Source organism: Lonchura striata, chromosome 2, assembly GCF_046129695.1.
Source record: "Lonchura striata isolate bLonStr1 chromosome 2, bLonStr1.mat, whole genome shotgun sequence".
NCBI classification, from domain to species: Eukaryota; Metazoa; Chordata; class Aves; order Passeriformes; family Estrildidae; genus Lonchura; species Lonchura striata.
In genome coordinates, this window is record NC_134604.1 from 36,218,696 (window position 1) to 36,243,926 (window position 25,231).

Consider the following 25,231-nt stretch of genomic DNA (forward strand, 5'->3'; position numbering starts at 1 on the left):
TATGTAATCTCAACCTTCCAGACGCACTAAGGACTTTAAAAGGAAGCAAAGCTCCTCCTGCTGGTCACACCAAGCCGTATGTCTCTAACAACCAGACACCATTAGTGCACTTATCAGGCATCAGACAGAGCCAGAACCCTCAAAAAACCCCTCAAACCAGCGATGCACAGGCTGTCACCCGGTGTGCGACAAGGGCACGTTCCAACCTGCTCCCTGCGGCCGCCCAGCCCTGCCCTTTAACCCACAGCCCGTACTTGATCCAAGGGCCAAGCACGGCGGCTGGTGCAGCCCACGCGGCCCCTCTCCCCGCAAGGCGCGGGGGGCACACCCCCGAGCGCCGCCGGGCCCGCCCGGCTCCCCCGCCGCACAGAGCGGCCTGCCCGTCCGAACTCGCCCTGCCCGCCGCCGCCCCACCGCCACGCACCCACCGCGGCCGAGCCTCCAACCCCGGGCCACGCTCCCACCACAGACACCCGCTGCCTCACCCACGGCCGGCAGCCACCCAGTGACAATCGGCCGTGTCCTTCAGGGCGCCCCTCTCCTACCCGCCGCGCCCTCCCGGCTATTCCTCAGCCTCCCCTTTTTTTTTATCCGCTCGCACAAGCTCTTTCTTGCCCCTTAAACCAAGACAGGACTCCCACCCTTGCCCCTTTTCCGACATCTTAACCCGGCTCCCCGACCGCTCCTCCAGAGCTAAGCGTCCCACGCCATCAACATGGCGGCGGCCACCGCCTCCTTCCCGGCCCCGCTTCCCAGCGCAGCCACGAGGCGCGGGACCTGCCGGGAAATGGAGTCCACGCCCTGCACGCTGCCGCCATGTGGCAACGGTAAAGAAACTACAAGCCCCGGAAGCCTCCGCTGCCAAGGGGCGCCAGCCAATGGCGAGGCGGCGGCGCGGGCAGCGGCCCCGCCCCGGCGAGCGAGAGGGGTGATGTCATTGCCCAGCGGGGGCCGCGGGGGCGCGCCGCGCGCCGCCGCTCATTGTGCTGGGCCGGTGCCGCGGCCGGACCGGCGGGGGGGCCGCGCTGCCGCTCCTGCGCTGGGCGGCCCTGCTCGCATCCCGCACACCGCTGCCCTGCGCCCAGCCCTGCAGCTCCTGTCCCAGTCGTCCTGGCCGTCCTGGCCCCAGCGTGGCTCGACAGCGTTCCGGAGGGCTGCGCTGCGCTGCACGGGCGGTGGGGACTGAACACCCATCCCCGAGCGGGACTGCCTTGCGCCCAGCCCCGCTGCACCCATCCCGGGAGCTGCCCTGCGCCGGGAGGGCGGCCAGCACCCATCGCAGTGGAAGGGGGCTGCCCCGCGCTCAGCTCCGGGGTCCGCAGCCAGCCCGGCGTGCGGGGGCTGCAGCGCCCAGCCCCGCTATCCCCGGCGTGCGGCCGCCCGGGGCTGCCGCTTCTTCCCATCGCCGCTGACCGGCTCCTGGCTCCCGCCTCGTTTTATGGTCGTGGAGAGGGAGGAAAAATCCCAAACCAGGTGAGTTCTGCGCTCCTCTTCTCTTTTTGCGTGCTTTTCCTTGTCCCGTTACCTCCTCCCTCCCAGGCCCCCATCTCCCGGTGCCCTTCGCCGCGCTGCGTGTTCCTCAGCGGCGAGCAGCGCAGCCGGGCGGGACTGCGCTGTCGTTCCCTGGTCCTGCTGAAGAAGGAGGGGCGGAGGGACGGGAAGGGGAAAAAGCCCTAGCCCGCTGCCGGGTCTGATGCCGCGGAGATGAGTGCCTGTCGCTGCTCTCCGGGCCCGGCGGCTGCTCCGCCGCCGCGCTGCGCGTCCCGCAGCCCCCGGGAAACTCCCGCAACTCCGGGATGCTCCGGGCGCCCCGGAGCTGCGCGGTCCCGGGCCGGCGGGGAGCCCTGGCTCGTTTGTCTCCCTCGCTGGGTAAGAGTGGAAAATAAGATGGATTTTGAATTGCTGTCGTTAAGCGCTGCGGAGCCTGCGAGAGCCGGGCTCCTGAGGACAGAATAAATACGAGGTGTGCTTTAGGGTGGTTTTGGGGGCGTTGGTTTGCTGTCGTGCGGCTTCGTTGCTTTGATGCTTTGACACCGCTATTCCTCCCCTCTTTCAGGGAAACGGGGGAGATTTGATTCCAACTGACTCTCAGTCCTGGCTGTGTGCAGTTGGTCCAGGTTTCTTTTCCAAGTCACATAATGAGTTAGGATCTTAAAAATTCTTGGCTGGAGAGTCTGATGTGTTATTTCAACTTCCAAACTACTGTTCCGATCTTTTTCACTTTTATAGTAAATACAAGAAGTGCCTCTATTTTAAACTTTGTAAAAACTTTGTGGTCCAGCAGAGCTTCATTTTAGTTTGGCTTTTTATTTGTTTCTCTGTTCCTTGCTGTTTGTTAGGTGCAATTTGGATGTTTTCTTGAACAGTGCTAAGGTATTAGTACAACATAAAAGATGTTTTTTGTTATTATGTGACATCAGAAGGTTTTATCCCCTTATAATAACTAAATTACTTCTGCAATTGCCAGTGGACCCCAGACATCTCATTTTGTGCTGGTGGCAATGAAACGTGTGCACACAGAGGAGTCCTGCTCGCTTCAAGTCTATCACTATGTTCCAGTGCCTTTTAAAGTTAATCCTCACCAAAGCCCCACTTGGAGGCTGTTCTGAGAGCAGCAAGAGACTGTGCAGCTGAGCTGATATTTAAATTTTTTTCCTGCCCTCTGCTGCATGTTTGCTTCTGCGCTTCTCTTGTGTAACTGGCACTGTGTGTCCTCTGGCAGGGCTCTCCCTGGAATTGCAGTGCTGGGGAGAGGGTGACATGAGTGCAGTGGGGACAATGAAACGCCCTGTTTGCTTTGCTCAAAGTGTTTGTAAACACCCAGGCGGTGTTGGGGTGTCCGTAGGCAAGGGATGGTGCTTTAGTTTCCCTTTTTCCAGTGGTCCATGCTCCATGCTGCATCCACACCTCCTTGCATTTATTTTAACTGTGTTTTTTCCTTCCTTCCTCTTTACTATTGACTCAAAGGGGAAGAACAACAGTGCACGCAGGCATTGCCTTTGGTTGGTCTTTTTTTAACATTTTTGTTTCCTGGAATGGCGTTTTTCCCTTTATTTTACAAGGCAAGGAGCAGATAATCTAATAGAGTGTTTCCTATCTTGGCTGTAAAAGGAGTTTTATAGCAGTGATTTTGTTAGCTTGGGATAGAAGGCCCTGGCTATGAAGTGATAATTTGAAAGTGTAGCCTGGGAATTGTTCTGGGAGATACTGATTTAGAAGTTGGTGAGAACAAGCAAAGACTCCATGGCCAGGGATTTTGCATTTGAATAATACAATTTTTCTGATGCTGATCTTTTAAAATTCTGTTTTCATCTTTCTATATGTATATATCTTGAACAAAACAAGCATAAATAGCAGTACATACTTGTATGTTTTTCAAAATTTATTACATTTGTTTGATTCAGAAAGACTTGTGACAATGCATGCTAGCATTTTCAAGCTATATTAGCTATATCAGGAGGTGGATTAAAAATGTACCTCAGAAATATACACTATTGTATTAATCAGCTAAAATTTTGCTTTTCAGAAACTGAAATACAGACACATAAAAAGGGACAAAAAGCTGAAAATCACTCAATGATTGCTGTGGATCAACCCAGATGAGCTAGGGGACCCTTCCTCTTGTCCCACAAAGACCTAAATGCAGTGTATGTGTTTACTCTGAGTCAAGAATTCTCAAAAATGCCAGTTGCTGGAAGCAAAGAAAATATCCCAGGAAGGCAGCACTAAACATTTCCTTGTGTCTTTACCTTTTTTCCCCCCGTTTCTTACTCATGTCAAGTTTCTGAAGGGAAATTTAGGATTAGGTGGTCTCATAGTCATACCCTCCAGAGTTTTCTTGTATTTTAGTCCTGTTCCTCATGAAATTGAGCATAATGCCAATTATTGGCTTCCTAGTGAAGTCAGAAATCGCATGCTTGCAAATTGGTTTTATGAGCATCATCTGTGTGCCCTGAACTGTGTTAAATTGCCTGTCCCAGAAGTGTTGCTGCCCTGGGATGCTTGTGTGTCACCCACCCTCATGTACAGGGGAACCCAAATTCTGCTGAGATGAGGGGAACTGGGACTAGCCAGAGCTGGGCTAGCCTTGCTGACTTTTCAGCTTAGCTTTCCTCTTTGGTCCAGAGATGAGCTATGAGAGGACTGGGATTTCTGTAGCCTGGAGCTGGAATCTGGTGAGACAGCTGAAGTTCCTGAAGCCAGAGGTGGATGGCTGAAGGCTGCTCTTCAGGGAGGAACCGTGGAGTCGCTTCCCAAACAAGCAAGGGGAGAACGGCGTCTGCAGGCAAACGACCCCCATTTGTCACCCTGCTGTGAAGGAGCTTTTCTCTGTTGGCTGTGCTGTGTGCTCCCCCATGTTCCCAGACCCAGCTGCAGGTGGTAGGTGTTGCTCACAGCCTGAGCTGGAGTGTGGTGGCTCTAATGCAAGCTGTAGAGAGCGTGTGGTTTCAGCTCTGGAGCTGCCTTGCTTTGTGTCCTCGCTGGGACAGCCAAGCTGGCATCCATCAACTGGCAAATGGAGACACTTGCTCCGAGTTTTGTGGTGTGTCCCAGAGAGGTGTATTTGCAGCTGGCTTTTTGTGGGAGGCATAGGATTGTTGGCATTTTTTTATTTTTACACAAAATATAGCCAAACAAGAAATTATAGTAGCTGGGATCTAGATCGATTCAATTTCTCATTTTAAGGCTTATTGCCTTTTTTTTTAAGGACAGGACCAGCAATTTGAGTGCAAGCCTTGCTCTCTGTGAGTACAGAAGGAGGAGTGGGGAACATGATAGATGCTATTTTGTGCATGTTGATTAGAGAGATTAATTGCAACTGTGTGGATGGCATGAAGGAGTGCAGAAAGTAGCACAAGATGGGCATACCTTGCAGTGGTGAAGCTCTTTAGATACTGATGCTTGTATGGAGGTTTGCAAAACTTTGGAACAGGAGATTTAGGAAGCAGTAAAATAATTTCCTATATTACAGATGGCTTTCTGACACCAAAAACACTGGCCCAGTTGGAGAGGTCTTGGGGCAGTCGGAGAAGTCTTGAGGCAGAGATGCTCAGCAGCAGCTCTGCTTTGGCTGGAGGGCAGATGAGATGACCTGAGGCAGTGTTTTGATTGACTTTCTAGTTTCCACAATTTCATTTTGCAGCAAGTCATTTAGCTTCCCGCTCCCTCCCAGTGCTTCTGTCAATAACTAACTAAATTCTCATTTTATTTTTAATGGCTCTCTTACAGTGGGAAAGAAGTGGTCTGTCATGTTTGTCATATAATCCTGGTTTTGGCCTCTGTATAAATCATAAATTTAAAGTGGGGGGAAGGAAGGGGTCAAATACTCCTCAGGTGCTAATATGTTGAAATAATTAGGGCAGAACAAGGATAAAACTTGTCCCTTAAAATCATTATCAGCCTTTAAACAGTCAAGACCACACTGAAGTCTGTTGCTGTTGCAGTAGTTTCATAACTAATCTGTGCTATTAAACATTGGTCCTGCATAAGGTATTAGTGAGATTTGTGTTGTAATGTCATTTGATTTCACCTTGCATAGATAAAAATAATTAGAGAGCTTTGCTGCTTTGAGCTGAGCAGAGATATTTAGGTTGTGAACAGCTTGAGATTCATTTGCTATTTGTCATCTCGCCTCTCCTGGAGTTACTGCTTTCACTACACTGCAGAGGTGCACCCTTCCCTAATATACTTAAGGCAAAATTTAAACCTATTTAAAACCTATTTAACCTAGCTATTAGTTTCCTGAGATAATTAGGGAATACTTGTACAAAAAGAGGAGAAAACCTTCAGTAAGGTCTCACAGATCTGTTGCTGTCCTTTTAAACATCACAGGATCCGCTGTTTATTTTCTTTCCTTTTAGCAGAAATACTCTCTTTTGAGTACTGCTGAACTAAAAAGTTAACTGCAGCCTTTAAGTATCTGAATAGTGTTTTCTTTTAGACCTTGAAAAGAGTAATGAGAAAAAGGAAGAGAGAAGAGGAAAGGCTGTGCTGGCATGAAAAAAGATGAGCTTGTGCATGGTTTCTTAAAAGACTGTATCCTGCAGGCTGAATTTAAAAGGGGAGGAAAAAAAAGAGGTGTTAGAGATGCCAAAGTACGGAAGTCAAGCAGTGCTTGGGTTACTGTGTCCTGCTAAAGATGCCCTCCATAGAGAGAGGGACTTCATGCAGGGCCCCAGCAGCCCAACCCACTGTGCTGCTTCTCCTCTGCAATGAAGGTTCCAAAAACTAAACTCTGCTGGTTTTGATTAAGCAAAAACTCAGTTTCTCAAAGGGCAGCATGTGTGCATTTAAAGTGGGAGTATTTCTTGATATAAATCCAGGCTGTTGTTTGTAAAAGAGAATTGTCATGGAACTACCATCCTGTAGGCTGGTGCTGAGCCTTGATGCCATTTTTTTTGGAACAGTGCAGAAAATGAATCTGACTGCGTATGAGAGTCTCGCATCATCCCCCACAGTAACAATCATTTGCATGTGCTTTCCTGAGTGTTTTAGACCAAAATCCTTACAGCCAAAAAAAAAAAAAAAAAAAAAAAAAAGAGCTTTGGCAGGAGGGATTACCCTGTCACCTGGCTCTGGAAGGATGAGACCCCTCTCCAGAGTAATCAAGCACTTAGAATTTAATATTTTCAGTTGGAAGGAACCTACAAAGATTATCTAGTTCAGTGCTGACCATAAACATGCTAAGGGCATTGCCCAAATATCTCTTGAACACTGACAGGCTGGGGTCTGGACCTGGACCCCCTCTCTAGGAAGCCTGTTGCAGTGTTTCACCATGCTCTTGGTCAAGAAATACTTTATGTCCAGTCTGAACCTTCTCTGGTGCAGTTTTGAACCATTCCTATGCATCCTGTCACTGGGTACCAGAGGGAAGAGATCAGCATTTCTCTCTCCACGTCCATTCCTCAGGAAGCTTCAGGGAGCAATAAGGTCACCTCTTTTCTCCAAACCAGAGAACCCAAAGCCTTCACTGCTCCCCACAGTGCTCTTCCAGCCCTGACAAAGCTGTGTGGAGTTGTGCAGGATGTTTCTACTTAGTGGGGTATTGCTCAAGAGACAGCACCAGCTCCAGGGGAGCTGCTAATGTCCTTGTTCCCACCTGCTTTCTCCCTGCTTGTTTTCCATCTGTCAGAGCAGTCTCACCCTACATGAGACTTGAAACTTAAGGCACAGGAACTTATCAAACCCTCCTGTCTTTTCAATGCTCATTCTTTTGCTCCAAATAGTCATTTTTCCGTAAATATGAGTGTGATGAGAGATCCAGAAAAATCCCAGATCCATGTTTGGGATATAGGCTATTAGTTGAGATGTGAACATCAACATTCAGATTTACAACCAATCAAAGAAAACTTAAAGGATTGCCAGGATTAGAAAAGAGATTTTGGGCTTGCTATATTGCAAAGAGTACTTTCAGTAATGAAAAGTGGACTTGAAAAATAATCATTAGCACTTCTCTGTGATTTAAATTTCATTGCCTGAACTTGGAGAAATGGAAAATAGATCAGTCAAGTCTTTTCATCTAACGAGTTTTTAAAGAAAGCCAGATTTGTGTTTAATTAGTGAAAATTTCTTCATGGTGCTTCAAGGGCCTGAAGAGTGGTGTTTTCATGACAGTTGGGGCTGCATGGGAATATTTACTGAAAATAACATGGTTACTTAAAAACATGGTAAGACAACCTTGTATAACCTGAATTGACATCAAGAAATCCTCTCTGGCATCTCCATACTGCGTGGTCATATTTTCCTGTTGCTTTCTGATGGTAGAAGGGAGTTGTAAATTCCTTCTTCTCCAACACTGGAGATTGAGACTTTATTATAATACCTATTGAACTTGATTAACTGAGAGGACAACTGCCACTTGAAAAAATAATTATTTTTCTGTTGTTCTTGCTTTACAGCTATTAACACAAATACCTGAAAAGTAAATATAGGCTTGAAAAAGCTTTCCTAGCTCATTTGGTATCCCTGCTAGTCATCTGGAGATATCAGATTATTCCATCCTGAGACGAGTAATCTTTAGAGGTGAGAGTCAGGTAGCCTGAAATTGCTGTGGGGGTGTCAGTTCATTTTTGCATATGTAGAAGAAGGTTAAGAGAATTAACTTTAGCTTTTTTATTCTTGCATCCCTCTGAAGTTCACGGTGCAACGTGTCCTGTGGAGAAAAGGTATAAATTCAAATAAACCTGTGGTAATGAGTTTATTTAAACTCCAGCAAAGATTAGAGAAATCTCTAGCTGTCACAAAAAGGTAAAGGAAGGTTTGGGATTTCTGTGTTTCTGTGGACTGCTGAGGACATCAGAATAGTCAGCATCTGGTTCACTGGAGATGTAGCAGCAAGTTCAACCTGTGTGCTGATGGCTTTGGGCTCTGCTGTTCTTCTCTGTAATCCCTTTTTCTGTGAGAGTGCTTTTACTCTAAAGGGGATGATTTGACACAGTTTGCAGCTAATTCCATATTTTTTGTCTAAAATACACTCAAGTGCAGTGAGTCTCTGCATCATTGCAATTACTCCAGCTTTGTTGGCAGTAGCTGTCTTCTGTCTGTAGCCAACAGAATATTGTGGTACCCTCTAATTTCTCACATATAAGAATCCCTACTGTAAGTATTTGCTCTTGAGAGTGGTAGGTACTTAGGGGGTTCTTGAACAATGTTGGGTCTACTGAAAAAACCAAACGTGTGAAGACTGTGTCAGAGTTACGTGTACCAGCAGCTTGAAACTGTAGAAGCAGAGTAGGTGCCTGATTTCTCTATTGCATTTGTCCTTGTTCTGAACAATTTGTTCCTTCTAAAAAGGGAAATGTGCCCATTCCCTTCAAGTCAGCAGTATTCACATTTCTAAAATGTGGTAATAGCATTTTGCTTGTATTGATGTGTTTGTGCACACATAGAAAACCCTCAGATAAACACAGGTTTCTATTAACTCTTTAATTTCAGCAGGCAAACAGGAGTCTAAAGTTGAGCTCTTAACTCCAGGCTAATGGATTTCTGCTCAGCCTATTTAGGGGAAGGAAGCATGAGCACAGGACTTGGATGGAAACAGCTTTGTGGGATCTGTAGGAGTCAAGTCTTGTCTTGTGTTGTGACCTGTGGTTGGCATGCCCTGAACACCTCGTGCAGGGATGTAGTGTATGTTCAGTGGAGACACAATCAGTGTCTTTTAGCAGTTGTTAACTCCAAATTCTGTCTCTTTGCCTATCACCCAAAACTGGAAAATAAACTTAAATATATCCATATTGTGATTCTGAGGTACTTCTCAGTTTGTAAATTATGTTTGTAAATGACTTTTGCTACTCTACTAGGAAATTTTTTTTTCCTTTTAAGTAGCAGTTCTGTTGTCACAGTTCTGCAGGAAAGCTGTATCTTGGTGCACTTGTATTAGCTTTGCGTGTCACTGGTCCCTATGTGTCAGTAGGAAGCACTGACAAAAATGTCTTCAAAAGCATGGCTTGTGAGAAGGGTCTGCTGGGTCACATCCCTGTGCTGGAGATGCTTGAGATTGCCCTGTCCTGTGCCATTATTCGTGGTTATTATGGATCATTCCTGAATTTTCTACTGCAGATGTGAATGTAATATGGGGAACTTCTAAAGCTCCTTTTCAAGCTGCTACCTGGCCTTCATGCGTGCTTCCATCATGAGTAACTTCACCTTGCTCATTGTGAATATTCAGTCTTTTGTCAAAGGCCATCACATTTATCAGTGTTGTCTCTGATCTGTTGTGCCTCTGAATTGGGAAACTGCTTGGATTAGTCTGTCTTAAAATTAATTTTTTTTGCTAGGTTACCTTTTTGGGATAGCATTCTCAGGTTGTTTCATTTTGCAGCCATGTGGGTAGTCAGCCAGTATTTAATAATAATAAATAAAGGCACGTTTAAAACAAATCCCCCCTAGTTAAGAATTCACAACTGAAGAAATTGAAAATAAATTGAGTATTGATTTGCACAATGAAATAACCAAGGAAAACATTCATTGTGGGCTGAAGCTAATTCTGTTAGAATAAATGAGGCTGATTGTGAAATAAATATTAAATAAAGCATCTCATTAAGTTCCGCAGTTTTGCAAAAGCTGTCGCCACGGGGAGGAAGAACCTGGCGTGAATGATTGTTTGTTTAATGCAGCTGTCAGTCATTGCAGGGGAGAGCGTGGTGCATCAGTTTGTGGAGTAGCCACTAGTAACCAGGTCATCCTGCTTAAATGTCAGGCTTCTTGCTGGAAAATGTGTGAAACTACATAAATATTCTTTCCGTCTTCTTAGCACATTTCTCACAATATTTCTCGTTTTGCTTGATGACATCAGTTCTTGGAGATCCAGAGGAAGGTTTTAAAAATACCTCCTGGGCAATGCTGGGTGATGCTTAGCTAATGAATTTATTGATGTCTGCCTGATACTCCGGAGGGTTGATCCATTTCTCGTTTTTCCTCTGATGCAGTTTTTGAGTCATTAATCTCTTTATGGCTGCTCCTGTATTTTGTGTATGGATTGAGTTTTATTATCCATTATAAGGTCTTTGGGATAGAACTTCTGTCTGTTAGTCCCCACTTTCTACAGTGAAAAATCTGCAGTTTTCTACAGTCTGTAGGTGTTACTGTAATATGAGTAATCAGCGCTGTAACTGGGGTGGGAATAGCCATTAGTAGTTTTGGGGAAACAGTCTCCTTAATTTCATTTGCAAATCAATTTATATAATTCACAATTGCATCTTTTGTACTTTGAAGGCAAGACAATTGAATTCTGCATCTCTCTTGTGTTTACAGGTAAGTTGCTTCTAAACTTTGTTTCTTGGTTGCCTGCATGCATAAAATTGAGATAACCTCAGAGGGCTACCTTGAATATTCATCAGTGATTTATTGTATGCCACTGAAGAGATGTTACCAGCAATGCTAATGAAGTTTATTACTCAGCCCCTCTGCTATACATTTATTGGTATTTCAAAGATCTGCAGTCTCCACAGTGAGCTCTAGCAAATTCTTGACTGGACTTAGCCTGTAGCTGACACTAATAACTTTGATTTATGTGGGGCTTTCCCTTTGGAAGAGTTCCAAAGAATTGTATAAACTGCAATGCAAGCCATAGTGTAAATATTGCTTTAGCAGCCACCAGCTATCAGGGAGGTGCTGTGTGATGGATATTGCAGTGCAGCTGGATGTGAGGGGATAGCAAGGAAAAAAAAAAGAGTTCTGCAAGCATTGGAGGTGACATAAGGAAATAAGTAAGAAAACAAGCAGCACTACCTGAATTCTGACTTTTATCTTTGACATGATTGATTGTTACAGATCAAGTGACTCTCAGACGAAAGGTGGCATTTTTGTCACAGCCTCATGATGTGTGGTAGTGGTTCAGTTGAAGTCAAGCAGAACAAACCCTGCTAACAACCAGGGTTTTCTTTTCATGCAGAGCGTGTGTGTTTCTGGATGTCTTAATTTAAATGCTGGGCTGCAGCAATGTGTTTTCAGTGGTTCCTGGGGCTGGTGTGGTTGGCTCTGTGATGTGGCGTTTTGCCTCTTGCAGAGGCAAAAGGCACGGTTGCTTGGAGTCTGCCCTGTATATGATCCAAAAGACTTGAAAGCATACCCTCTTTACTATTAATGTCCCATTAACCCTAAATCCTTTTAGAAGTTTAAATAATTTTACAAATATGTTAGCGTAAAATTTATAGCGTTCAGTTGGGTTTGTTCACTGAATGGTGTAGCCTTGGCTTTTTCCCCTGAATCATAGGTGCCCAAGTTACATTGTCTAAATAACATTGGTATTGTAGGTCCCAGACACCATCATTGCAGAGAGATAGCAGAGTCAGAAGTGGGTCATTTTGGTTAATTCCTCCGAGGTGGGTAAGATAAAACAGTGCCACCATGTACTATGTAATCTGCCAGACCAGTTAGTGTTTTAATGGAACTAGGCACAGGGCTCAAGGTGTCAGATCCCTTATTAATAAAGGAGTGGTTTGGCTTTTCTGTCCCATGCAGGAGCACCTCTTTTAGAAGGGTTTGAGCACTGTCAACTCTGGTAACTGAGTGCTGCAGCTTCAAGGGCTCAGAAGCAGTAGATGGAGGTCCAGAAACCAGATAGCACAAATGAATAGCTAGAACTGAAACTGTGATTGGAACAGCTGGAGAAGAAATGCATGGCTGCTTAGTGCGCTCTTGGTTGACAGGCACCAGTGTCCTGAACAACCAGCCAGCTGTAACCAAACAAAAAATGGCAAGAGCAGAGGTCAGCCCAATAGTGACAGTGTGGATGCTGATTTTGGGCTCATCCCAGCCACCTAGAAGAATTATAGCAATAGCAAAAGAATTGTAGCAATGATACACTCTTTCCTTCAGTAAATTCTGAGCCTGTTGACCAGGTTAGATGATTGTAAAAGCTTGTTTTTCTTAGAAAACAGGGCTAAAGTGTGTATAATGCACTGAGAAGCAGGGAGCTTGTTGAATTCAGATGCTTGTTTGGCAGTGCTCATACAAAGATTGCCTGGCATGGAGTAGAGTTGCATTGTATCATGTTTAGGCTTGGTGTGGGCAAACGAGTATTTCTTTTGGAGCACCTAATGGAGACCTCAGCAGTCAATAGAGCAGAGTTTGTGGTTTGGCATTCTGCCTGGCTATAGGCTTACAGCCATCTTTACAGGAAAAACAAAACACGAAGTGTAATTATAGCCTGATGGATGAATTTATATTTTTGATATATTCTGTTACTGGGACTATTTTAAAGCCTCAGTGTGCAGGATTCTGGTCTTTCTAGATATTTAGTTCAGTATTTTCCTAGGCCATACCATTAAATATATGTATATTGATAAGAGTCAATGAGTGCATTAATGTTTCATTCAGTACATTTTTCAGTTTTAGGATCCCATTCATCCATATTGCTGTAATCGATTCCTCCTGGAAATGGTGTGGTAATTAGAGGAGAGAATGATTTGCAAGCAGTGCTGTGACATGTGTAACCAACCTGTCTTGTTTTGAGCCTTTCATTACCTTCGCTTATGACTATAATTGTGTACCATCTCAAGCAGGAGTGTGAACTTTTCATTTGCATGTTAATGGCACTTTGTCTGGAAGGTGCTACAGGGATTCAAGCAGTGCTATGCAGAAGAAGTAACATGCCCAGTAAGTGAACAATTTTGATGCTTAGTGGTTCAGACATTGGTAATAATAAGGGTCTTTTTTCTTATACAGCAAATGCATCTCTCAAATGGGCAAGACAATTGGTGTGGTTTAGAAAGAGAATTGTTACAGAGAACTTCCTGTAATCAGCATCTGTCTCTTCTTAGGAAAGAAGAAAGTGCTTAAACTTACGTGCCTTTTTGAAAGGGAGAAGGTATTAACTAAGTCTTTATATGTGTTGTGATACATGAAGATACGTCGGGAAAAGCTGTGTGATGAAACTCACTGGCTTTCTCATGTGTGAGATGTGAGGCTTGTTTGGCATTTGAGGGCTTTGTCCAAAGCTCTGACATTTTGCTCTCCAGCTTGTAGTTTTAAAAAGGAACGTCTGTGATTTTATCCTAAGCCTGAAGTGGGTCCCAGTGTGCTTCAGTGTGTGATTGAGGTTGTTTGTCCTCTTGCAAAGAACAGGCTCATAAAGGCTATTTTAGTTGTTCCTGGGAAAGTAGACTCTCCATCACACTTCTGCTTTGTGTGGGAAGGGCTCCCTCTGAAGGCACAGAAATCCCTGTAAATATCAAAAATGCATCTTGTGTCACATTTCAAATCCTTCATAATTCCCTACTCTCCTGCTGTTTGCAAGAAACCCAAGCCGCATGCTTTCATCTGACCATCACCTCTCAGCCTGATGGATCCAAGAGGAATTGCCATTCACTATAGGTCAGACCTGGAGGAAAATGAGTAACATGGGCATAACAGCCTAACATTTCCATTTAGGAACAGTTGAATGAGCCTCAAGAGGGGAGACCTGCTGCTTTAAATTAAGAGTGACCACTCAAATGAGATTCCTTCTGCCTCCTGCCACTGTACATTGCTGCAGTATCCCGTGGTCCATCACTGCATCCACAGTAACTGTCAATGGCAAAATGTCAGAGCTCAGTGCTTTCTGGTGGGTGACTACAGGTTGTGGTCACTAAGAGGCAGGGAAAGGCCATATAATAGCAGTATTTTTGCAGGGGAAAGCTCAGTGAGTGTTTTCAAGGAGAACTGACCAGCTGAGAGGGAGAGCATAGTTGACAGGGCTGCTTTTGCTTTAAGGATAATTAGTGGGGATGTAGGCTAGGCTGTAAAATGAATGTGAAAAGTAATAACAAGGAGTTGGAGCCAGAGAAAGAAGAAAAACTGGAAACCCTGAGGATACAAATTGGGCAAATTGTGCTTTAACAGGATACCTTTTTTTTTTTGTTTGTTTGTGTGAGGATGCCAGTGATCCAAGATGAGATCTGCCAAGGCTAGAGAGGTACAATTGCAATAACTGAGATGTGAGAAAATGCTGGGTTGGATTAATCCTGAAGGGATGACTTTTTTTTTTAAGGAGGCTTTGCTGCTGTACTTCTGCAGGAAATAACTCTCTTGCCATCTGAAAGTAACCTAGTTCTTCATATGAATGATCTATGTGAACAGCAAAGGTGCAGGTTGGTGAGGTTTGGTTGGGAAGAGTAGGGCTGTTCTGTGAGAAAAGGGAGGAGAGGATTTAAAGGAAGCTGGGTGGTGTCTGTTTTAGGCTGGAAATCTGAAATCTTGTTGGGTAAGTATCAGCTACTTGAGAGCTGCATCAGCCAGTTCAGTTACTGCACATAGAACACTAAATCAGGATAGACTATTTCTATTAGAGTCTGGGGACAGAGGCACTAGTGTCTAGGAGAGAATTTGGACAGTTGCAGAGTAATGGGATGTGGCCTCTCTGCATGGAGAAATGGTGAAGACCCCAGGAAAGGCTGGGCCATCATGAATAGCCTGTCTTCTAGAACCTAGGAGTGAGTGGGAAGAGAATGCAGAAGTATTATCTTCCCCATTTTGGCAGCTATAGCTTTTATACAAAACTTAGTCAAAAGGGAAAATTTTCTGAAAATGGTGTAAAAATATTTCCCATAGAAAAACACCAGCCCTATTACAACTTTCTTGGCAGACAAAGACAAAAATGCACATAGAGAGCATGATACCAGGGCAGAGGAAGGTGGGTATTGAGACTGCAGAATGGAAAGATACTCATCAATGATAGTAAAGAAAAGCAAAGCAGAGTTGGGAACATCAGCAGGGAAAGTGAGGCTGGAGAGGTAAAATAGTTCAACAAAGATAATATGAGGGATAGGTCTGGTTTACATGGGGTTATTTATGAGTTTCTCTCTTTGAACAAGTTATCTGTTCTGTTATTTTCCCCCATTTTGCCTCTGTGTACAGAGTGCTCAAAGATGGACAATAATTCTTAGTAAGTAATTTTTCTATAGTACATATAGTTCATATAGTATATAGTCAGGCCATCACCCTCAAATTCAAGTTTATCATGATACAGGCTTGAAGTTACTGTTAGTGATGAGGAAAGGGGAATATGTACATACTGTTTACGAGCAACTTGCTCTCCTTTAAAATTTAAAGGATATACAAGGGGGTAGGTGTGAGGTGGAAAGTCTGCTCACAGTAGTTAAATGTTGAGTGAAGCTTTTGACTTCTTACTCCAACGTTTAAAAATGCCACAGGCTACTTTCAATGTGATAGACCAAAAAAAGGGATACATTATCTCAAAGCACAACTCACATGTTGTTGGAGCCCATACAACCTTCTGCACAATCTGGTGTAAAGAAAATTCTTGTCATCCACATGGAGTACAAACAAGGAGAAAATAACAAAACAAAGAAGAGTCCAACAAGTGTGTAAAACAGAGACACCACCCATATAAGGTCTGCAATACTTCTCTGGTGTTCTTACATAACCCAGCTAATGTTTGACTTAGTTTTGTGTTGAGTGTTGGCTGTTGTAATGAATGAAGTAATAATTTACTTCTATTATATATTACATATTTAATCATGGTTTCCTAATTGTATGTGCTTATCACTACCAGGCTCTGGATCTGTCCATGAGTGTATTTATGTTGAGGGTAAAGGGAATGATATTGGTAACCATGCTGAGACTTTATTTTGCTGGCTTTGAGGCAAACATGAGTAGACACAGACCTGCTCCAAAAAACATGCACTGACTTCTTAAAAAACATTCGCTGACTGCTTACGTGTAATAAATATACAAAAAAACAAACCCCTCCCCCCCAAAAAAACAAAAAACACCCAAGCACAGTGCTTTCTGTGTGACCCCCATTATTTGCAACCCTTGTGTTGTATCTGGGAACTCTCACTTGGTGCTTGTTCAATTTTGTGGGAAGGGAAAGAAGAGGTTATCAGTTGCCAAAAAAAGAGACCCAAATGAGTTTCAGAGAGTGCTTGGAACTTCTGAATGTAACTTCAGACAGTATGTGAGGGTTCTGCTGAGTAGGGCTGTGAACAAAAGCATGGAGTTAGCAAGCCCGCAGTGAAAACTTATATCTCTCTACTGGAGGTGAAGTTCTTCACTCCAAATTCTACATAGACTTTTTTTGGCTGTGGAACACTTGGCTTTGCCCCAAGCCCACCTACATTGCTATGCCAAAACCATACTCAAATCTGTCCCCTTGCATTGCACCACAAATGGGATACTTGACCTTTAAAGCCTAATATTCCCTGATTGTTGTGGGCTGTTTGGTGCTTTTGACAGTGAACCAAAAGCCTATTTGTGACTTACAAAGGCATGGTCTGTTACAGGTGGATGCTGGGGCTGTAGTGACTGTTGTTCAGGCTGGCACTGGAACCTGATTTATTCTCAAGGTTTGAATTCAGATTTCCAGATCCAGCATACAATCTTGCCAGCTTATGCACTTCCTGTGCAATTTTAAAAACAGAGCATGTTCTAACTTTTGGCAAAGATAACCTCATGGCTTTTATCTCTGTAGGTAGCTGGCAGGTGTTGTTCCAGGTTAGAGATAGTTTTTTGCAATTTGTTTTCCCCATCTTCCCCTCTGGGCAGTGTTTTTCCTGCCCTTTTTTGCTGTGCTGAGCAGGGATGCTCCTTTCCGCAGTGCGGCTGGCTGGGCTCATGCCTTGGTGCTCCAGCAGCATCTGCCTAGACATCCTTAGCCCAGATCCATTCCCTATTCTTCTGTTCTTCCTGTTTCCCCTGTCTCTTCCACCTATAAATCTTATTTCTTCCTTTTATAATGATAACCTAAAACTGCCTCATAGTTTCTTTAAAAACACCTTTTTTCTCCCTATTTAAATCTAGATTTTTACAGCTGTAACATATTTCCGTTCACCATCATCTGTAGCAATTGAGAGTACTGCCAGCAAAGCAAATATCCTGTCCAGATGAAGCCAGTTTTACAAGCCTTGTTACTCTGCCTGGATTCTTCACCATCACAGTAGCTTCTCTTTTGCTTTTTGTCATATATGCATCTAGTAGTTCAAGTTGCCTCATTTTCAGTTGTTCTGCACATGACAGTTGCATAGACACTGAGGAGCTTAGGCTGCAAGGGAGCAGCAGCACATGTTAAGAGGGAGGTTTTTCTCTTTTGGAGAGAAGCTCAATAGATTGGAGGAAAGAGTAGTTTGAAAAGGTGGTTCAAAGCTGGTATCCTTATGTTCTTGCTGGAGTTAGCTGACTGCAATAAAATTGTGCAAGTCATTGTAATCCCTCTGTTTTCAGAGAGAAAACCAGTGACTTATTATAAATCTGCTTTTAAAATTAAGATTTAAGAAAATGCTGTCATTCAAGTTCACTGCACAGAGCTTTGCAGGATGGGTGGATTTGAGCTTGCAGTGCCATTTCACGGCAGTGGAAAGAATAAAATCTAAAGTGCTATATAGCACATGTCCTGCAAGCAGTCAGCTAAATATCTTCTTATATTCTGACTTGTGGTTTTGGTCTTCACCTCTTTTACCTGCTAAGAGGATAAAAATGCACCAAAATAGGAAAAAAACCCCTATTCTGTTCTCTGGATATCCAATTTCAGTCACGTGTAGTATAGAAATCCATGCAGAAGGAAATAAATATGGAGCTTCTACAGAAATCTAGTTTTTGCTTTACACAGGCTCTGTTAGACATGCATTCTCTTTAGAACTCATGACAATTTGCTGTGCAATAGGAGCTGTTGTTGGTACATGGTTTTATACTTGGTGGGAGCATGCTGTGCTGGAGGGCAGCAAGGCTGTGCTTGTGTTTGAGGGGATAAATGGCAAACTGAAACACAATGTGAGGGAATTATTTATTTCCCTAAATAAAAATGCCTTATGTTGAGTTTTGAATTACAAGCAGTATTTTTGGGTAGACTGCCCATTTTATTAAAGAACAAATGGTGCTAGTCTAAATAGTTTTGTGCAAAATTGGGAAAATGCAAGGGATGAACAAATGTGAAGTGTGCCTTACCCCCATAAGCACAGTCTGTCTGCCTCATACCATCTCAATTGTCGAACTCTATCCTAAAGGCAAATGTTTAAGTAAATATGTATTTGAGAAGCTGAAAATGCAGTCTTTTTTTGTGACTGAAACACTTTTCTTCCTGTATTCTGTGTCAAGATCTTGAACACCTGAGTGTAACTAGCTGTAGCCTTGAGACTACTACTAGGTCTCCTAGTCAGGATGGAAAATATTTGCTCTGTCACATCCTTTCAACTTAAAGCTGTAGAACTGTGTGGTGTTCAAAGGTGGCAGCTTGTTCTTCTGTAATATCCAATGAAAACTACTCTTGCTTGGTTTTGGTTCTCTCATTTTCCCCTTTTCTTTTGCAGCATGCCTTCAAATTCCCCTTTGGCCCATGCTCTTTCCCTTGCCCATTCCTTCCCATGGCCACGTACATGCACAGCAATCCAGAAACACTCTGGACCCTGAACTGAGGGTGCTGAGTGTGCCAGCCAGCAACACTTGCAGGGAGGGCATGCTGCAGGACCAGTGTGACAAGGGGTAGTCCAGTTTGGAATCCTCCATAGAAAAATCATGTTTTCTATGTATTTGGCTTATTGGATGGGTGAAAGAGCCAAGTTCTCCTAGTGACTTCAGTAACCTTAGTGTTCCATCTCCTCGGTGAGGGTAAGGGTTAATGCGTGAGGTTTGCAATACAATTCAGTGTTGCAGCTGAAGTTATTGTGGGAATCTATTTATCTTGTACTTGATACAAAGTGACCTGGCTTTGGCACATTCTGCCTGGAAGTGAAGGTGGTGTATCACCCGCAGTCCTGCAGGCACAGCCTGGCCACAGAGGGACAGTGACTTGCCTTCCTTCTGCCTCATATCTGAAAGATGAAGGATCCAAATTAGTTATTCATGTGTTATCTCATTATCTTTAGCAAATCTGTATGGGCATCCCTGATGATGGGGGATGTTTGTGCAGGAGCATGGTTTTACTGTTGGGATGAAGGTTCTGCAGTGCAAACTCAGTGAGCCTTTGGGAGGACCTGGGCCTTGGTGTACAGACACAGCCAATGTTGCAGTGGTGCAGTTTGGTATGCAGCTGCTTTTTCAGGAAGATAAGGGAAAGAGCTTGTGGCTTTCCTTAGAGAAGGGGCTGCTTTCCAGGCAGCTGCCCATCCCTGGTGGTGCAACTTCTGCTTCCCCCAAGCAATCACAGTGGCTGGGAGTGTTGGAAAAAACGTAACCTACAGAGGAGCACTGCTTGCCACACTGTACAATAAACATTATTCCTTAGGGTCCTCTTGTTCCTTCTAGACAAGAGTATTGCATTGAAGTCCAGAAGTGGAGAGTGATTTGCAGGAGGGGAAGGGCTGGAGACAAACAGATGAACTAAAACCTGTTAGTGAAATGGGATGTAAATCTACTGTGGGGGTATCCTCAGCTTCCCAGATTTTTATCCTGCAGCCAAAAATAAAAGGCAGTGTGACTGGAAGGAGCAGGCTCTCTGAGGACCTGCTTTTGAAGTTACAGACAAATTATTTCCCTATATTTAGAAAATCTACTGTAATGAAAAATGTATGGTGCTGGTCACGCAGGCAGGGTGCAAGGTGCTTTGGATTGCCTGGGTGGGAGCAAACACTGGGGTGTCTTTGCTGCTGTTACCTGTCTGGCAGATTAAAACTCAAGCAAACATCCATGGTTCTGGCTTTGAGAACACAGGAAAACACACCCATTGTTGGACGTGTGGCAAGAAATGGCACGGTGATGCTGAGTGTGGGGCTCACGCTGCTGCCAGCTTCTCCTGGCCATGCTGTGCTGGCAGCCTCCCCTGGGAACTGATGGCTGAGCCTTCGTGGAGCTGAGACCCCCCTTGCAGCTCATTTGGGCTCCCTTTGGCAGGCAAGAAGTCACCACATCCGAGAGCACGTGATTTTCACTACCCGTGCCTGAATGTCTGCTGGGGCTGAATTGCCTGGATCCCCAAGAGCTGCTCGTAAGAAACAGCAAACATTTTCCCTGGGAAGGAGCAGCTGTTTATATAGAGTGTGCAGTAGGTTCATGAGTGATTATTAGGAAAACATTGCTTTCCAGTCATAAAAAAGGACGTTTTTGCTGTTTCCTTTCCTCTAAAACAGGCAAGTTGGAGAGTTAGGGATTTTCATTTGCCATGACAACCGATGGAACTGCCAAGCCATGTGATATCTTTATCCTTCCTATGATTAAATAGTTTTTTTTTAAAAAAAAATTAAGGCCATGTTGCTAACAGTTGGGAAACATCAGGTGTTGTTTGCTTTCTCATGTAGATTAGTCAGGATTTAATTTGCATGTTTTTATTTAAGAGCTGTAGAGAGCTGGGGGTTATTGATATTTCCATGATTTGTGGTAAGGATACAATCTTAGTTCAGAATTGCTGTATTGTACTGAAGTCTTCCCACTTCTGCCCCTCTCCTCCTTTGAAACAGGACCACTCAGCACTGTCTCCCACAGGACAAAAATTATCATGGACCCATAAGTGCTGCTGAGCAGTGATGAGGTTCAGAGCCTTGGAAATGTTGGTTTACACAGGATACAAATGGCTTAGAGACTTTATAAGCCGATAAATCTTTTCCTGTTCCAATGCCAGGGCAAGATTTTGCAAAGACAGAAAGTGTGAGGGATGTGACTCTTGATGCTTGGTCCATGTGAGAACTTCCCTTGGCTCTAGGTCTGAGTACTTCACACTAACCAAGAGCCTGGTGGTGATGTTGCTGTCAGCAAAGCTGGGTGTCAGCACTTATCCTCTCTTTTAAAAACTGCTGTCTTCTATTTAGGAATTTCCTCAGGGTGCCAAATATAGATTCAACACAAGAGAGAAAGCCCCATAAGCTCAAAGCTCAACCCCAAAAGCCGCTCTGTTGCTAAGGAATAAAAATAGATGTCACAAACAGGGTGCTGACGTGCCAAGTTGTGTCCCCATGACTGTGCAGCTGCGAGTGCGAAGGTCCCTGTCCAGTGGCAGCACTGCCCAGGCTGCACACCTCACGTTGGCATCAGTGCCTATGAAGGACTGGCTGCTGCTTGCTTTAAGTAAGCAAGAGGAAGTAACTTTCTGTTTCCTCATCTTAGTCCCAAAGAGATATAAACTTCAGAGGGCCGCTGCCAGGACATAGTGGTAATACAGGAAAAAAAAATATTTTAGTGTGCTTATATCTATACTACAGCAATGTCTGTAGTGGAAGAGCCCTGAGAGATAGGAACATATTTTTGTACAAAATCACCATTCTTTGGGAGATCTTGGGCTATGTCACAGAGTAGCTGGTCATTGATGACATCAAAAGGGTGAGTATTGGTGCCGCAGAAGCTGCAGTTGTGCCTTGACCTTCTCTCCAAATGCAAATCTTACTCTGCAGATCTCTGTAATAATTTATTAACCCATGTGGCTGGAGATAGGGAGTAGTTGAGCTGGGTGTAGAGGTGTGCAGAGGTGGAGACATGATTTATCTGGGCTGGAGAGTGGCTGTGGTCAGTGCCATCTTTTAATGTGTGTGTGCCTGCACATGCAATGCTTGGTTTTGTAGGGCCCTGCCTGCTTAGTCCTCAAGGTGCTGCTTGCTGTATCAGCTCTAAACAATAAATCTCCACGACCCTGGAACACAATTTTTAAAATTACGTTTTCAGGCTTTGTATTTCTAGGTGAGCTGTTTGACTAATGTCCCTGCAGTAGGAGGAGGCCTGGAGCAGAAATCTTCTGCTAAAGAGCTGCCTTTTTGTGTTTAAGGATTTGTTTTAGTGCCAAATTTACCCCATGCAATTTCTTGAATTGCGACTGGTCCAAAGTTGAGATGAGGTTTTAACAGCGGATAGCTGCCCTAGCAGACTAACTGTACATTTGCAGTGGTTTAGGGTAAATAAAACTTGCTGTAACCACCTGAAACTATAAGGGCAGCTGAAAATAGGCTGTGTGTTAGTGTGTGACCTGAAAGGTAACCAAAGCATGAATACTGTTCCTTACCTTCTAAAGAGACCTGTGGTATCCTTATAAAAATCTTACTTGAGAGCTATGGTATAATGTTACTGTTATTGAGATACTCAAGATAGTAAACATACTTCTTTGCAAAATTAAATTCTGTAATCCAGGCTATAAATTCTAATTCTGCTGTCCCACCCTCAGGTTTTTTTTCCTGTCTGGACTGGGTCCCTCCTGCAGCTGTCTGGAGCAGGCAGGGTTGGAAGCCTTCCCTTTGGAAACATCTTCTTAAGCCAGTCCTGAAGCTACACCCAAGTCTCTATTGTTTCTACTTCTTCCCTCTCTGAACAATTTGTTTTCATGAAACATCTGCTGCTCTGGCAGATACCCACAGTTAAAGCTGTACTGCAGTGTTTCTTTGCAGAAATGCAAAGAATATTCCCTGCCAGATCAGTCACTTGCCAGACAGGATGGTTGATTCCAGCTGAGGGGTTTCATCAGATGAGACCATTTTTAGAGAGGAGAACTTCTTAGAGGGCACATACAACGCTTGAGCTGGTAGTGTAGGTCCATTAGGAAGCTGAAGCATTGTGTGCATGAGCATGCCTAGTACAGGTAAAATGTGCTGGAAATAGGAGATGGTAATCTGGGGGCCACTGGGGCAATAATCAGTTTAGGAGTAGGTCAGAACTTATCACCCCAAACTTGACTTCAGTGGCAGAGAGAGCCCCCTGGTTTGGGATTCCAAGCTCATTTTTGGAGGCAAAAGCCTGTAACATTCAACTGTATTTTATTTCTCCTATCCTATTGCTTCATGCTCAAAAATGCTGTCTAGATAAGAAACCTTCCCTTAGAAGGTGTAACTGAGCCAGAAATCCTTCTGAAATGAAAACCTGCTGTGGCAAAGTGCTGCCTGTCCTATTGTGTTGGCCCAGATGTGATGCACAGCTCACATGTGGCTCACATAAGATGTTGCATGTGTGCTTGTGAAGAGGGAGCCTCCAGCTGAAACACAGTGTCACTTCTTTATTTCCTTGTGTTAGCTGAAAAATACCCACAACAAAGAAGTCTTTTGTTTTAACAATCCACCTCTGGAGTAGTAGGTTGCCCTTCATTTAGGGGGCATGCCTGAAAGTTTTGCTTGGGAGTGACTGCCACCTTCCTGAGTCACCAGGAAGAAACTGCCCCTGTAACCCAAATACAAATGGCAGGCTGAAGATGGGTTGCTTGAACTTTGCAAATTAATGCCCTGATAATTTTGTGCTTGTTCCTGGATAAAGTATTTTTAAGCAATTGTCTTGAGGAGGCTGCTTCACTGCACTTCAGGCTGTAACAAAATGTACAAGAGAAGCTGGTCAGGGACTGAGCTCCTCTCAATGAAATGTTACTGTAGAATCCTAGAGTGGCTTGGGTTGGAAGGGACATTAAAGATCACCTGGTTCAATCTCCCCTGTTATGGGCAGGGAACCTTCCTCTAGATCAGATTATTCAGTGTCTCATGCACTCGAACACTTCCAGGGATGGTTTTCCTGGGTCCCTTCCAACCCAAACTATTGTATAGATCTATGATTTTTATCTTTATCTATCTCTTCCTCTGCTTCTGGTATTGCTAATTTATTGCTATTATAATATTTAAATTGCATATTTATAATATATATAAAATATGTATTATGTATTTAAATACATATTTCTTTATATGTTAAAATGTATTTTTGAATATATTTATATATTCTATATTTAGACTTCAGGTATAATATATCTGTCCTGAGCCAATAGCATTTTTTTTTAGCTTTTTGATTGCTAATCCAGGACACTGATCATTTGACACAGCCTGGCTTTCACCAGTGGCATGACATTGACATGCCATGGCAGAGGAGCATCATTCACCAGGCTGCACGGAGCCCACAGCCCAAGCTGTGCGGTACCAGGCACTGCCCAGACCTCAGGCACCTGAAAGTGCAATTAGCTGAGCTTTAATTACTTATTACTTCTAGTAGGTTTGATGGTGAAATTATATAAATCCCAGTAAATCACAGGCTTACTTAAGCAGAAGTAAAGAGATGGAAATAACAGCTTATTTTTTCAATTAGAAAGCATTTTTGCTAAACAAAACCTTATTAGATTTTTTTTTTATTTTGTTCATACCACAGATTCTGACACAATGAAAACAAGATGGTCAACAGCATTAAGACATGTCATTGCAGTTAAAACTCAAGAAAATTTTCTTGGATAGTCTGGGTTAGGAAACTGTGTCGAAGGCACATATTCATATTTCACAATACATTTATGATTATGTCTACTGCTAAATGGCACAGTTACACTTGTGCTAATTTGGCACTTGCGACCTCATTTGAGTCACGATGTTCCTGTAAATACTTTATTGAAATTCTTTAGTTATGATAGCTTTTCTTGTATATTCTCAAAAATGGTGGTGTCAAGCTGTCTAATCTTCCAAGTTTTTAGCAGAACCTTGTCACCCAGTTTCAAAACTTTTCCAATTACAATCATGATGCCACTCAAACCCCTGCCAGCCCAGCAAACTAATGCATCTGGAGACTTCTTTGCTTTTTACGTGTTTGACATGCACAAGCCTTTACTCTAAACCAAGGATGTGTTTCTCCACTGGTTTTGCTTCCTCGTGAGGTGGGCAGCCTGCACTTCACTGCTTGGAGTAGCACTGTCCCCAGAAACCTCGTGGGAGACTCCTGGGGCTCAGCCTGATCCTGCACCTGGTTTCTAAACACACAAAATCTCAGCTAAGTTGCTGATGCGTTTCCCCATTTTAGTGGATCAGGTCTTGGTGTGGAGCTTTATTTCACCCAGAGAGCTGGACTCCGTAAGCTTTCTTGGCTTTTCCATGCAAGATATGTTTCACTTACCTCCTGGCTGTAGTTTAAAAAATAATTTTGTTGGGTTTTTTTT

At 43.9% G+C, this 25,231-nt stretch overlaps 1 protein-coding gene across 2 annotated transcripts in view; it reads left to right on the forward strand.

Moving 5' to 3' along the window:
• The first annotated feature begins 992 nt into the window (after nt 1-992).
• The window catches only part of RAB30 (RAB30, member RAS oncogene family), a 48,370-nt gene continuing 24,131 nt past the window's right edge, over nt 993-25,231 (forward strand). Inside the window, exon 1 of one of the 2 annotated variants that reach the window (XM_021545041.3) lies at nt 993-1,473. The gene's annotated coding sequence lies outside the window, so the exon portion shown is untranslated. Of the gene's footprint in view, nt 1,474-1,703; nt 1,870-25,231 lie in introns of those variants that run through there. The other variant, XM_077781323.1, reaches the window with a different exon arrangement.